The following is a 15117-nucleotide window of genomic DNA, read 5'->3' as shown; positions in this document are numbered from 1 at the left end:
TAGGGATTTAGGATATGTTCGTGAGAGCTGGTCAGGACATCAAGTTGGAGAGTATTCCATACTCTGAAGGGCAGCCGCCACGCAGTTTCTCCCAACTATTGTTACTCATCCAGAAAAGCAAATTTATAATACCAGATCTTGCAATTTATCAATAGAAGTCAACAATCCAAATTGTATGTGAAATTTCCTACTTTTTAATTGCTTAGATTGTGAATTTAGTTGGTTAAATGCAGTGCATATTAGCACTGAGCAAGCAAAGAACAAAAAACAAATCAAAACAAAAAAAAATATAGCGAGGTGATTGAATTCCAGTTGAGCTATTTCAAATCCTGAAAGATGATGCTGTGAAAGTGCTGCACTCAATAGGCCAGCAAATATGGAAAATTCAGCAGTGGCCACAGGACTGGAAAAGGTCAGTTTTCATTCCAATCCCAAAGAAAGGAAATGCCAAAGAATGCTCAAACTACCGCACATTTGCATTCATCTCACATGCTAGTAAAGTAATGCTCAAGATTCTCCAAGCCAGGCTTCAGCAATACGTGAACCATGAACTTCCAGATGTTCAAGCTGGTTTTTGAAAAGGCAGAGGAACCAGAGATCAAATTGCCAACATCTGCTGGATCATGGAAAAAGCAAGAGAGTTCCAGAAAAACATCTATTTCTGCTTTATTGACTATGCCAAAGCCTTTGACTGTGTGGATCACAATAAACTGTGGAAAATTCTGGAAGAGATAGGAATACCAGACCACTTGACCTGCCTCTTGAGAAACCTATTTGCAGGTCAGGAAGCAACAGTTAGAACTGGACCTGGAACAACACACTGGTTCCAAACAGGAAAAGGAGTATGTCAAGGCTGTATATTGTCACCCTGCTTATTTAACTTCTATACAAAATACATCATGAGAAATGCTGGGCTGGAGGAAGCACAAGCTGGAATGAAGATTGCCAGGAGAAATATCAATAACCTCAGATATGCAGATGACACCACCCTTATGGCAAAAAGTGAAGAAGAACTAAAGAGCCTGTTGATGAAAGTGAAAGAGGAGAATGAAAAGGTTGGCTCAAAGCTCAACATTCAGAAAACTAAGATCATGGCATCTGGTCCCATCACTTCGTGGGAAATAGATGGGGAAACAGTGGAAACAATGCCTGACTTTATTTTTCTGGGCTCAAAAATCACTGCAGATGGTGATTGCAGCCATGAAATTAAAAGACGCTTACTCCTTGGAAGGAGAGTTATGACCAACCTAGATAGCATATTGAAAAGCAGAGACATTACTTTGCTGACAAAGGTCCATCTAGTCAAGGGTATGGTTTTTCCAGTGGTCATGTATGGATGTGAGAGTTGCGCTATAAAGAAAGCTGAATGCCGAAGAATTGATGGTTTTGAACTGTGGTGTTGGAGAAGACTCTTGAGAGTCCCTTGGACTGCAAGGAGATCCAACCAGTCCATCCTAAAGGAGATCAGTCCTGGGTGTTCATTGGAAGGACTGATGTTGAAGATGAAACTCCAATATTTTGGCCACCTGATGCGAAGAGCTGACTCATTGGAAAAGACCCTGATGCTGGGAAAAATTGAGGGCAGAAGGAAAAGGGGATGACAGAGAATGAGATGGTTGGATGGCATCACCGACTCAATGGACATGGGTTTGGGTAGACTCTGGGAGTTGGTGATGGACAGGGAGGCCTGGTGTCCTGTGGTTCATGGGATCGCAAAGAGACAAGACAGAGTGACTGAACTGAACTGAACTGATATAGATTGGATGCAGGTTCCAGTGTGCTATCATGGGTTTCCAGTTTGCTATCTCTATATTAACAATATAATATCTGTGCTTCCTCTAAATTCATCCTCTAAAAGCAGCCAGTGTTCTATCTAAACACAGTTCTCTCTGCAGTTCTGCAGTGGCTTCCCCTTTCTTATTCCAAGTTTCCTTCCAAAGTGTATGAGGTCCTCTAGGATCTGAATCTGGCCTGTGCTTCCTTGTCCTGCTTTGTATGTTCCTCAATTGTCAGTTGCTTTCATATCCACTTTGCTTAGAACAAGTCAGATTTATGAAGGCTATCAGAAAGGCCTTTCTGGTTTAGTATTTGTGCAGGATTTTTCATTTTATTAAATACAACATTATTAATAGTTGCAGTTGAATAAGGCCAGACAGATTTACTCTACTTTGTACTTCCAGCTTTTCTAGTAATGATGAGTGGCATATATATTATTAAAGAGAGTTCCCTTTATAATATGTAGCTAAATCTGAAAGACAGTCAATAATAATCATCTTCCTTCATTCAGGCCTTTCCAGGCATAATATAATTATAACTTGTGCTGCGTGTGTACAACTATCATCTACCATTTAAATATTATCTCCCTTTCAAAGACACAATGCAGAGTATTTGCTAATTAGAAAAAAAGAGGAGTAGGGATTGTTCAACCTTTTGGTCTCAGGAAGTAAAGGAAGAAGTATTTAATGTTGCCAACTAATTAAACTCAAACATTTGTATGTATCATATATACAAATATATGATACATATATACAATGGAATATTACTCTGCCATAAACAGGAATACATTTGAGTCAGTTTTAGTGAGGTGGATGAACCTAGAGCCTTTTATACAGAATGAAGTAAGTCAGAAAGAGAAAAACAAATATTGGGTATTAATGCATATATGTGGAATCTGCAAAGATGGTACTGATGAACCCATTTGCCAGGCAGCCATGGAGATGCAGACATGAAGAACAGACTTATGGACACAGTGAGGGAGGGAGCGGGTAGGACAAACAGAGTAACATTGAAATATATTCATTATATGTAAAATAGATAGCCAGTGGGAATTTGCTCTATGATGCAAGGAGCTCAAACCTGATGCTCTGTGACAACCTAGAGGGGTGAGATGGGGTGGGAGATGGGAGGGAGGTTGAGGAGGGAGGGGATATATATATGCCTATGGTTGATTCATATTGATGTATTGCAAAAACCAATGCAATACTATTAAGGAATTAGTCTACTATTAAAATGAATAATTAAAAAATAATTACCTTAATGTTATACTTGGTAACATTCAGATAGCCAATGGTAGATTTTTTGTTTTAATGTACAAAGATTATCTTATTTCAATTTTTGAAAGCATTTTATTTTTGAAAATAGTTGTTCAAAATGAGTTGTAGTTTCACCAGTATTAAAAAATAATTTTATGACAGTTTATAAATATTTTAAATTATATAATTTTAATTATTTTAACATCTTCCACTTTTAAAAGTGTCTCACTTTGGACAATAAATTATATGATCCTCTTACTTAATTTCTTCTGCATTCCAATCACTCAAAACCACTGGTAATCTGCTCAGTTCACTGAACTGTTTCTCTGAGTTTTTGCTCATACAAGTTCTTCTGTTTGCCTTGACCCCATTCCTGCTTTCATACCATCTTTACCTCCCCTTCCCTCAAAGTTTAATTTATACTCATCATTTAGTAATTAGTATGGATGCATATGTATGTGTTAGCAAAGAACAAATTTTACAAGGGTGATGCAATGCTATCTAGGGAATTAAATTTCTGTTCAGTATTAAAGTAAAGCAAAATTAATCCAGAAATCATGATCTTCAGAAAGCTTTATATTATACTAAACCATATGGGTGTCTATTTCCCAACTTGATTTCAGCTTATTGCTGGCTACACTTTGTGTTGCCAGAGGCTAGCACAGTGCTGACATTCATCTGCCTGTTAACAATCTATGATACAAAATAAGGAGCAAATGAATGAATATGGATAAAAAGGATGTGATCTAATGTCCTTAGTTCCTCATTAACCTCTTGGCTAGTTTTCCCTAAAAATAGAAACAAAGGGCAATGGGTTTTATCCTGGTTTCACATGAGGATGATTTGTCACCACCTACGCATCCCAATTTCTAGTCTAATATGTACTCCCTGAAAGGAATGGGTGCCAGTGACATCTGTATCCCATAACAGTACTGCTCCAAAAAGAAAGGTGCCATGTTTATCCTTCCTGTCCCCTCAGGCTATGGTTCCGTTTCTTGGCTGTTATTCACCAGAGCTGTGTTTTCCTTTCATTTGGGAAATAGAATGGATTTTTAGTTTGTATTTTTCATTACTGGCTCAGCAATATGGAACCAAAAAGACTTCTGTCTGACATTGTTTTTTAAGATAAAAAAAAAATCTAAAGTTTGGACTTCATATATGAAGCCAAGTGGAGAAGACTAACATTGTTTTGTCCTCTGTCTGCAAAGTATGGCAGGAACTGACTCTGGTTTAATTCTGAAGAGAAGAGCATCAGAGACACTGTAATTGTAACAGCCCATGATGCCCCAATTAGAGACATCACCATAGTTTAAGCTGCCAGTATTTTGTAGTCACTCACTTATGAACCTCAGAAAATGTGAGCACCAGCTCTTTACATGACAAATTTGTAATGGTCACGAGGGAAGGTTCTGATATATCTCTCTCTGTCAGTTGTATAGAAGATAGTCGTATTTGCTAATTTAGTGGCATATATGCAAAAGCCTGATGGAGAGGAAGAAATCATGTTCCATACATATGTTAATGAAATGGAAACGAAAACTTTCTCAAATGAAAGAAAAGAAGCTAGTGTCTGACAAGAGAACACTAAAGTAATCAGGCCAGTTGTATGTATGTTATTGTCTGTAAGTTAATAATTTCAGCTTTGTCAGAATTCCCTGGTGGTCCAGTGACCCCAATGCAGGGAGCATAGGGGTTTGATCCTTGGTCAGGGAATTAATATCCTGCATGCTACATGGTACAGCCAAAAAAGTTAAAAGATAAATAATTTCAGTTCTATCAAGATCTACTCTGTGCACAGACCCTGTCCTTGGGAAAGTTGGGTGAGGTCAGTATTTATACTCATAGCAGGATCTCTATGAAAATGCAAAGTGTCATCCCATTTCCTGAAATTAGGAATGAGAAAACAAAGCTAAGACATATCCAGGTCAGATGCAGAAAATTTTTAATCATACAATTAGAATGTTAGTAATAGAGAAGTAATATGAATATACTTGAAGTGAAGTGAAGTCTCTCAGTCGTGTCTGACTCTTTGTAACCCCATGGATTGTAGCCTACAAGGCTTCTCTGTCAATGGGATTCTCCAGGCAAGAATACTGGAGTGGGTTACCATTTCCTTCTCCAGGGGATCTTCCCGACCCAGGGATCGAACCTGGGTCTCCTGCATTGGAGGCAGACGCTTTAACCTCTGAGCCACAAGGGAAGAAAGAGGATGCTGGAAAGGAGACACTATTATGTAGCACCAGCCTTTTATTTTATGGATTAAGAGAATGAATTCTATGGAGGTTAATGCAACTAGAAAGACTGCAAGAATGCAAGACTGCAAGACTGCCGAAGATGTGGATGGAACCTTCCCGAGCTTTCCTCTGGTGGCGGGGCTAACACCCACTAAAAAGTGTTTTGATTATGTCTTAAGTCATGTTTGTTCAAATATGAGTGAAAGATTTATTGAGCACTTAACTATGTACTGGGCGCTGGACAGTGGCTTGGATATGGGTGAAATGCTGCCAGTTCAGCTAAAATGGTTAGATGCAATTACCTCTTCTAAAATTGATGGCAGCTCCTCACCTTGCAAACACCAATGCATGCACAGTTAAAACAGATTATTAAGGAGGCATTTAATCTCTATTACTTTACTTTTTAAAAGGGATGAAATATTACAGGGCTTCTCCGGTGGCTCCAGAGAAGGCAATGGCAACGCACTCCGGTCCTCTTGCCTGGAAAATCCCATGGACTGAGGAGCCTGGTGGGCTGCAGTCCATGAGGTCACTAAGAGTAGAACACGACTGAGCAACTTCACTTTCACTTTTCACTTTCATGCATTGGAGAAGGACATGGCAACCCACTGCAGTGTTCTTGCCTAGAGAATCCCAGGGACGGGGGAGCCTGGTGGGCTGCCATCCATAAGGTCGCACAGAGTCAGAGATGACTGAAACAACTTACCAGCAACAGCAGCAGCAGCAGGTGGCTCAGTGGTAAGGAATTTGCCTGCCAAAGCAGGAGAATCAGGAGACTTGGGTTGATCTCTGGGTCAGGAAGATCTTCTGGAGTAGGAAATGGCAACCCACTCCAGTATCCTTGCCTAGAAAATTCCATGGACAGAGGAGCCTGGAGGGCTACAGTTCATGGGGTCACAAAGGGTTGGACGCAACTGAGCATGCACACACGAAGTATTAGAAAATGTTTGTCTTTAGCTTTCAAATTGTATCAGAAAGCCTCAAAGCAAATACAGTAGAGATGATGAGGTTCAACTGAGAGGAAGAAATGATAAAATGTTTTTGACATAATTTGTATCCTATGTATTATTAGTGCCGTGTGTATTTACTTATTCATTTATTTATGTGATGACCATTTGAGTGTTTGCTATATGCCAGACACTGCTTCAAACCTTGGATACATAGATGCATAGAGGTGAGAAAGATCAAGTTCTTGTTCTTAGAGGACTTGTAGTCATGTCCATAATATGACTTACAGACTTATAGTGGAGGAACATTAAGAGCTGATTATTTCTCTTTAAAGATTTTTTCATTCAGAACTTTGAAAAATTAAATTTATAGCAAAAAACTGGTCTTTTTTAAATTAAAAATTTTGTTAGAACTATCGATTATAGTAGAAATTTAATGGTAGTTTATAAGTTCCTGAAGAAAAGGAAGAAGCCCCAAATTAGTTAGACATTTTTATTGTAAATGTCTACCTTGAGGTTTTCATACACTTCACAAATTAGAATGAGAAGCTTCTGCATAATAATTTTTTTCTATTTTAGATATATTATTGATCTCAGAGCCTCATTCATATTTAATAGGTCTGAGTGAGATTTGGACATTAGAACTTTTAAAAATGTCTTCTCAGGTGATCTGATATTCCAGTATTGAGAACCACTGTTATAAGTCACTGTTTCTTAAAAAGTTATAGTTAAGATCATTTTAAATGGTTCTAGATCATTTTAAGTTTTCTTGTTTTTTTTTTTTTAATGGAACTAGCTGCTTTTTAAAGTTTCATCTTAATTACAATAATCCAGTAATAATCTGAATGTTTGTAATAGAGGAACAGATAAACTATATCATATGTAATCCAACATATACATCTGTGATAAATGAATGTCAGCATCCTATCAAAAGAGAAGAATCCCTGATAAATATTCAAACATGGAGAACTCAAAAAATAATTAATATCAAGAAATATAAGCTATTTTAATTTTTTTAAAATTATAGTTGATTTATAATATTAGTTTCAGATGTACAATATAGTGATTCAATATTTTTGTACTCTAAGTTATAAGATATTGGCTATATTCCCTGTGCTGTATAGTATACCCTTGTATCTAATTTGTTTTATACATAGCAGTTTAATGATTTTTTTAATATATACCAGAAAAAATATGTAAGTAGCCCATGACTATTATTGATTAGGACAAGTAAAAGGTTATGAAAAGTGGGTTAGTTCAGAACAGATTATCTACCTACATATGTATTTATCAATGTCTATATCTATCTAGCTACTGATGTATGTGTATATATATATATCTTTCCAAATCTATTTATATGTATATTGCCTATCTATCTATTTAACTATCCATCATTTCTATAAGAGTTCAGTTGACAAAGTTGTGAAGGTAGAATGCAAATGATTGAATTTTAGAAAATCTGGGCTGAATTTTGAGATAAGAAAGGAAATACGAAGGACCAAGGAATTTGGGAGACAAAAGGGACTTTGTTTCCTGCTTTTAGAACTAGCACCCAAAAAAGATGTCCTTTTCATTATAGGGGACTGTAATGCAAAAGTTGGAAGTCAGAAAACACCTGGAGTAACAGACAAATTTGGCCTTGGAATACAAAATGAAGCAGGGCAAAGGCTAACAGAGTTCTGCCAAGAGAACGCACTGGTCATGGTAAACACTCTCTTCCAACAACACAAGAGAAGACTCTACACATGGACATCACCAGATGGTCAATACCGAAATAAGATTAATTATATTCTTTGCAGCCAAAGATGGAGAAACTCTATACAGTCAGCAAAAATAAGACTGGGAGCTGAGTGTGGCTCAGAACATGAACTCCTTATTGCCAAATTGAGACTTAAATTGAAGAAAGTAGGGAAAAGCACTACACCATTCAGGTATGACCTAAGTCAAATCCCTTACCATTATACAGTGGAAGTGAGAAATAGATTTAAGGGACTAGATCTGGTAGACAGAGTGCCTGATGAGCTATGGATGGAGGTTTTTGACATTGTACAGGAGACAGGGATCAAGATATCCCCAAGAAAAAGAAATGCAAAAAAGCAAAATGGCTGAGAGGAGGCCTTACAAATAGCTGTGAAAAGAAAAGAAGCAAAAAGCAAAGGAGAAAAGGAAAGATATACCCATTTGAATGCAGAATTCCAAAGAATAGCAAGGAGAGACAAGAAAGCCTCCCTCAGTGATCAATGCAAAGAAATAGAGGAAAATAATAGAACAGAAAAAACTAGAGATCTCTTCAAGAAAATTAGAGATACCAAGGCAATATTTCATGCAAAGATGGGCTCAACAACAGATAGAAATGGTATGGACCTAACAGAAGCAGACGATATTAAGAAGAGGTGGCAAGAATACACAGAAGAACTGTACAAAAAAGATCTTCACGACCCAGATAATCATGATGGTGTGATCAGTCACCTAGAGCCAGACATCCTGAAACATGAAGTCAAGTGGGCCTTAGGAAGCATCACTATAAACAAAGCTAGTGGAGGTGATGGAATTCCAGTTGAGCTATTTCAAATCCTGGAAGACAATGCTGTGAAAGTGCTGCACTCAATAGGCCAGCAAATTTGGAAAACTCAGCAGTGGCCCAGGACTGGAAAAGGTCAGTTTTCATTCCAGTCCCAAAGAAAGGTAATTCCAAAGAATGCTCAGACTACCACACAATTGCACTTATCTCACACGCCAGTAAAGAAATGCTCAAAATTCTCCAAGCCAGGTTTCAGTAATACATGAACTGTGAACTTCTAGATGTTCAAGCTGGTTTTCGAAAAGGCAGAGGAACCAGAGATCAAACATCCACTGGATTATCGGAAAAGCAAGAGAGTTCCAGATAAACATCTATTTCTGCTTTATTGACTATGCCAAACCCTTTGACTGTGTGGATCACAATAAACTGTGGAAAATTCTTCAAGAGATGGGAATACCAGACCACCTGACCTGCCTCTTAAGAAATCTATATGCAGTTCAAGAAGCAACAGTTAGAACTGGACTTGGAACAATAGACTGGTTTCAAATAGGAAAAGGAGTATGTCAAGGCTGTATATTGTTACGTTGCTTATTTAACTTCTATGCAGAGTACATCATGAGAAACACTGGGCTGGAAGAAGCACAAGCTGGAATCAAGATTTCTGGGAGAAATATCAATAACCTCAGATATGCAGATGACACCATCCTTATGGCAGAAAGTGAAGAAGAACTAAAGAGCCTCTTGATGAAAGTGAAAGAGGAGAGTGAAAAAGTTGGCTTAAGGCTCAACATTTAGAAAACAAAGATCATGGCATCTGGTCCCATCACTTCATGGCAAATAGACGGGGAAACAGTGGAAAGAGTGACTGACTTTTGGGGGGGGGGGGCTCCAAAATCACTGTATATGGTGACTCCACCCATGAGATTAAAAGATGCTTTCTCTTTGGAAGGAAAGTTATGACCAACCTAGATAGCATATTAAAAAGCAGAGATATTACTTTGCCAACAAAGGTCCATCTAGTCAAAGCTATGGTTTTTCCAGTAGTCACATATGGATATGAGAATTGGACTATAAAGTAAGCTGAACACCAAAGAATTGATGCTTTTGAACTGTGGTTTTGGAGAAGACTCTTGAGAGGTCCTTGGACTGCAAGCAAATCCAGCCAGTCCATCCTAAAGGAGATCAGTCCTGAGTGTTCATTGGAAGGACTGATGTTGAAGCTGAAACTTCAATACTTTGGCCACCTGATGTGAAGAGCTGACTCATTTGAGAAGACCCTGATGCTGGGAAAGATTGAAGGCAGGAGGAGAAGGGGACGACAGAAGATGAGATGGTTGGATGGCATCAGTGACTCAATGGACATGAGTTTGAGTAAGCTCCGGGAGTTGGTGATAGACAGGGAGGTGTGGTGTTCTGCAGTCCATGGGGCTGCAAAAAGTCGGACGTGACTGAGCGACTGAACTGAACTGACTGAATATAAATGAAAAGATGAAAAACAAAGAGTTTAAAGACAAAGATCATATTTTCAGATATTTGTGTTGATTGTGCTTGGATCAAGGTAGTTAAAAATGGATGAAATGTGTGGTATGATTGACATTCTTTTGTGTAAATGAAGAAGCCTCAATGTTATTCTTGCCTTGGTGGATGACCAACCTTCCTCTCTGTAGAGATGGATTGGATTGAGTTACCATGAAATAGAACTTCAGGCACTGTCTCCATCTATGAGCACTGAGATCATCCATAATGCGATAGCAAAGAGGACAAACAGTAATATCCAAAAAGAAAATGCTGCTTAAAATCCACATAATGAGGAGCTATTTTCATTGGTTCTGTAGATGTCACCCTGTCCACTCTAAGACGTTGGCATATGGTGAGTAGTTCTGTGAGTATGGACAGATGGAAATCAGTAACAGTAGAGAGATCAGTGAGATCCCAAAAGGTAAGGAGTTTTTTATCACTAGTTAAGCAGAATAGTCAGAGTGCCACAACAGTTTTATCTTCTATAGTGGGAAATTTATTGGACAATAGTGAGAAATTCATTGAGGAGTATTCTGAGAGACTCTGTCTCATGGAAGTGAACATCTTAATGAGTTAGTGAAGCCAGGCAAGGAAGTTGCAGATTCGAGGGGCAGCAGTGGTCCTGTCTTCTGTCTCTGAAGTTGGTTTGAGGATGTAACATCCAGCATAGTGATCCTAGTCAGGGTGAAACTTGACAGTGAGCTGACAAAAAATTTCTCACTGCACTTGGGTAAGACAACATACATTTACTGTTGTCATTTAGTTGTTTAGTCATGCCTGACTTTTTGCGACCCCATGGACTGACTATAGCCCACCAGGTTCCTCTGTGCATGGTATTTCCCAGGCAAAAATACTGGAGAGAGTTGCCTTTTTCTTCTGCAGGGGATCTTCCCAACCAAGGATTGAACCTGTGTCTCCTGCTTGGACAGCATACATGGATTAGTGCATTTTTTCTTTCATGGTGCATGAGCTTCTGATTTTCAGTGATGCCCTTTGTTCTGTAAGTCAGTATCTCCTTATTCCTTAATCTACCTGGTTATTAAACGAGACAAGGTTGGAAATGAAATTGTCTTAAAGAGTAGTATTTACAGCTAGCTGGCCCTGAACATTAATCCATAATTTAATATAAAGATAAAGAGGTGAAGTGATCGACCCAAGTCTTTGAGCAGTGGGTACATTCATCTCAGCTGTCTTTTTTCAACAGCAACTTAGGTATCTTCTCATGGGAGAAAAGCCAGGTATCATAACTAAATTACTCTGGATCCTGTTAAATCACAGGCGTTGTCTTGTTGCTGAGCACATATTTTATGATTATGTTAGCTATCGTAAAGACTTGACACCAAGGGAGATGTATGCTGGGATGAAAATATCTTTTACTCATCAAGGCATTTCTCCTAAGGAGATGTTTCCTGATTGGTACTTTAGTATTCTGGCTACACTGGTGTTCAAAAAGACATCATTTTTCTCCTCTCTCAACATCTCTCTCTCTCTATTTTCTTTATTATTCATTCATTAAAAATATTATAAACCTATTACAAGCCAGATACTGTTAGGCGCCAACAATATGGATTGAACAAACGAACATAATTTTACCTCAAGGGTCATATATTCTTATTCCAAATAAACATGTTTAATCACACTAGAGAGTATATGTAAAATTTTAGGAAAGTAAAGGGGACAATGAGAGCAATTAGGAGAGCTTGGAGATGGACCTTCCTGGAAGAAGTAATGTCTTGGCCAAGTCCTAAAACCTAAAAAGGAATAAGCCAAGTGAAGTAAGAAGCTGGGGTAGAGCGTGTGGTAGAAAGGAGGGACAAAAAGGTCCAAGGCCAGGAAAGAGCACGTCTTTCAAGGGACTAAAAATTTCCACCGTGGCTGGATTGTGGGAGTGGACCTGGAAGTTGCACCTGATATCACATAATTATACTTTCTGAGACCTTTTTAAGGAGGATGAACCTTATCTTGGGAGCAACGAAGAGGTATTGAAGGCCTTTAAATTTGGCCTGACATGGATGTTTGCATTTTAGAAACATTTTGTTCTCTCCTCTCTTTTTCTTTCTTAACATACATATGGTATATATTATGAAATATGTCAAGGTAGATTGAACTTTTTCAGGTGTTTGTACTGTGGAAAAGGCTTCCCCCCTATAGCTCAGCTGGTAAAGAACCCGCCTACCAATGCAGGAGATTCAAGAGATGTGGGTTTGATCCTCGGGTTGGGAAGATCCTCTGGAGAAGGAAATGGTAACCCACTTCAGTGCTCTTGCCTGAAAAATTCCATGGACAGATGGACCCTGGTGGGCTATATAGTTCAGGGGGTCAGAAAGAATTGAACATGACTGAGCAGGCATGCACACTATGGAAGAGTCTGGAAACAATCTGGTAAACTCTAGTGGAAGACATATAATCATAAATTAGTTGCATGGCATCCAACAAACACTGTAACTATGACAGTAGTCTTCTGATAACTTTGTTTAGAAAATACTGCTGACTCATGATATCATAGACATCTCTCTCTGCAATGTCTGTTGTTAAACGGAGCAAGTAAAGGAGTCGTTGATGAATTGTGTCTCTTAGTTACAAGTGACAGAAATCAAAGTTGGCCTAACTTCAGCAGGAATGGGAGTATATCAGTTCATTTGTTGAAGGGGCTGGAGTGGTTGGAAGCAGAGATTTGATCTATCTTCCTACTTGTTTACTTTATATCTCAAATGCTGTTATCCATGAGGAATAAGAGAGAATGCTGGCTCTTCAGGCGTCTTAGATTAGATTCTCCAGAAGCAGATCCTGAAAGTGACTTATTAGGAAGTGTGCCTTTAAAAATCTGATCGAAGGATGGAGACTGGAGACAGGAAAGGGAAGGAAGTTAAACAAAATTGTGAAACCAAGCAAAGCCCCACAGAAGGTAACTTTGGCTTCACCCACAATGGGACCCTGGAGATGGAGTTGATCTCCTCTCAGCCTTGTCCCAATTAACAGGTGCCGCTAGAGAAATGTAAGTTTCTAGGCACTTTCAGCTATATGTGTGCACGTGCGAATTTAGCATCCTGAGGACAGTCCTTCAACAGAGAGAGGCAGGAATGTGAAAATGGTGACAAGATCAGTAAGCCTGTGAGTGGGGCATTAACATATTGGCCCCGTCTTCACTTCCTTCCCAACAACCCTTTCTTACCCTCCTCTCTCCTCAACAGTTTCTGTTAAATCATAGATTCAAGTCTGATTGAAGGGTGGTCACACATCCACTCTTTCTAACACTGTGACATGCAGTGATGGTGAAATATTATGCTTGGTGCAGTTTAGGCCATATGTCCAGCTGCAAACCAGAATGAGACTGTATATCACTGGAGGCAAAGGAAAGGGGATTCTAGTCAAATGGATATTATACATGTTTCCTGAGCACCGTATCAATATAGTCTCCATTCAGTCTCATATTTTACACTGAAGTATTAAATAGAACTAACTCCCTGAGGACAACAGCCAGGGAGATAAAGCCAGACCACTGTTGCACTAGTCTGTGTTCTTACGCAACAATCAGATCTGGTTAACTTAGTCAGAAAAAGAATTCATAGCTCAAAGAAGCATAGAAAGCCTGGAGAACTAGAATCAACAAGAATGAAATGAGACCTCTACAGCCAATTTCCAGACCCAAGAATTGTCTGGCAAGTATGGTTGCCACCACACACCTACTGCCATCAGGGCCAGGGCCTGCCTTGCAGGGCACTTGCTGTGGAGACACCTGGACACTCATCTCCATGCCAGGGGGTCAGCTCTAACGAACTCTGCATTCACGATAAGCACATAGTGAAGATATTTTATTTAGGCTTCCCTATGAGTTGGATAGAGGGGCATGTGGCCTAGAAGACAGCAACAAATCCATCTACCAGCTCCCATTTGGCAGTTGTCAAGTTGAGAAAAAATATTTTAGAGCTCTTGGAAAATGCATTTTATTTAGACTAGCTATCATTTTTCCTGGCTTGTGAAATTATTAATATTACTCTAGAGTCAGTGCAGTTTATGAAGAGGCAGCATATTATTGTATTTAGTGCCTGGTGCACCTAAGTACCCTGGGACACCCAAGGAATCATCATGGGAGCAATACGTGATGGATTTTCTTTCCTGGACACTTGGCTTACTGATCAGTGGGCTCTTCTGAAGCTCTAAGCCAAAAAAAATATATATTGTTTGAAGTATACTTTGCCTGCCTATAGTACATGCTGCAGAGCTGCAGAACTTCCTTGAAAACCAAAACATCCTGTGTCTCTCTGGAGGGAATGAGAAAAGCACAGCTTGCTCAACTGGTCTGCCTTGGGCACAATTGTGATGGAAGTGAAATTGCAATCAGGAGCCACAGTAGTCCCTTTTGTGTATTCGCTCCTCTCCTTCAGAAATACAGTTACTTGCTCATTCTTTTCTGTTGTGGACTCTTAACTTCTTTTTTAAACGCCTTTGTCTCTCTTCCATTCTACTCTCCCCAAGTCATCACATCCTCCGACAAAACTTCAACCCCTGTTTTCAGACAGTGCACTGCCAGACCTCTATGTCCATATCCCAGCTGCTGTGTTCCCATCTTAGGTAACAGCACTGCTTACTTCTCAGGCCAGAGACCTGAATATCATCTTTGATGGCATCATCCCTCTTACCAAATTCTTGAACAGTTCAAACTTGAAAGGCCACAAACCTAAATGTTTCTAGCTTTTTTTCCCCAAATCTCTGTCTCTAGTGGTACTAAATTAAACCCCCCTTTCCTACCTCTTAAGACCATTTTAGGATGATTCTGTACCTTTTGGTTGTTTGCAAAACACAATCTCATTCAATATAAAACACCAGTCTGGGGCTTCCCTGGTGGGCCAGTGGTTAAGAATCTG

The 15117-nt window shown here is 39.1% G+C and overlaps 1 non-coding gene across 1 annotated transcript; it reads right to left on the bottom strand.

Moving 5' to 3' along the window:
- Positions 1–5160: 5160 nt before the first annotated feature.
- Positions 5161–5232, bottom strand: TRNAW-CCA. The gene has a single exon. It is a non-coding gene; the product is annotated as a tRNA-Trp (tRNA).
- Positions 5233–15117: the final 9885 nt, after the last annotated feature.

This window comes from Oryx dammah, unplaced genomic scaffold (assembly GCF_014754425.2).
Source record: "Oryx dammah isolate SB20612 unplaced genomic scaffold, SCBI_Odam_1.1 HiC_scaffold_28, whole genome shotgun sequence".
NCBI lineage: Eukaryota > Metazoa > Chordata > Mammalia > Artiodactyla > Bovidae > Oryx > Oryx dammah.
The sequence above is the reverse complement of the archived record's forward strand: the minus strand, read 5'-3'. Positions and strand labels throughout refer to the sequence as shown.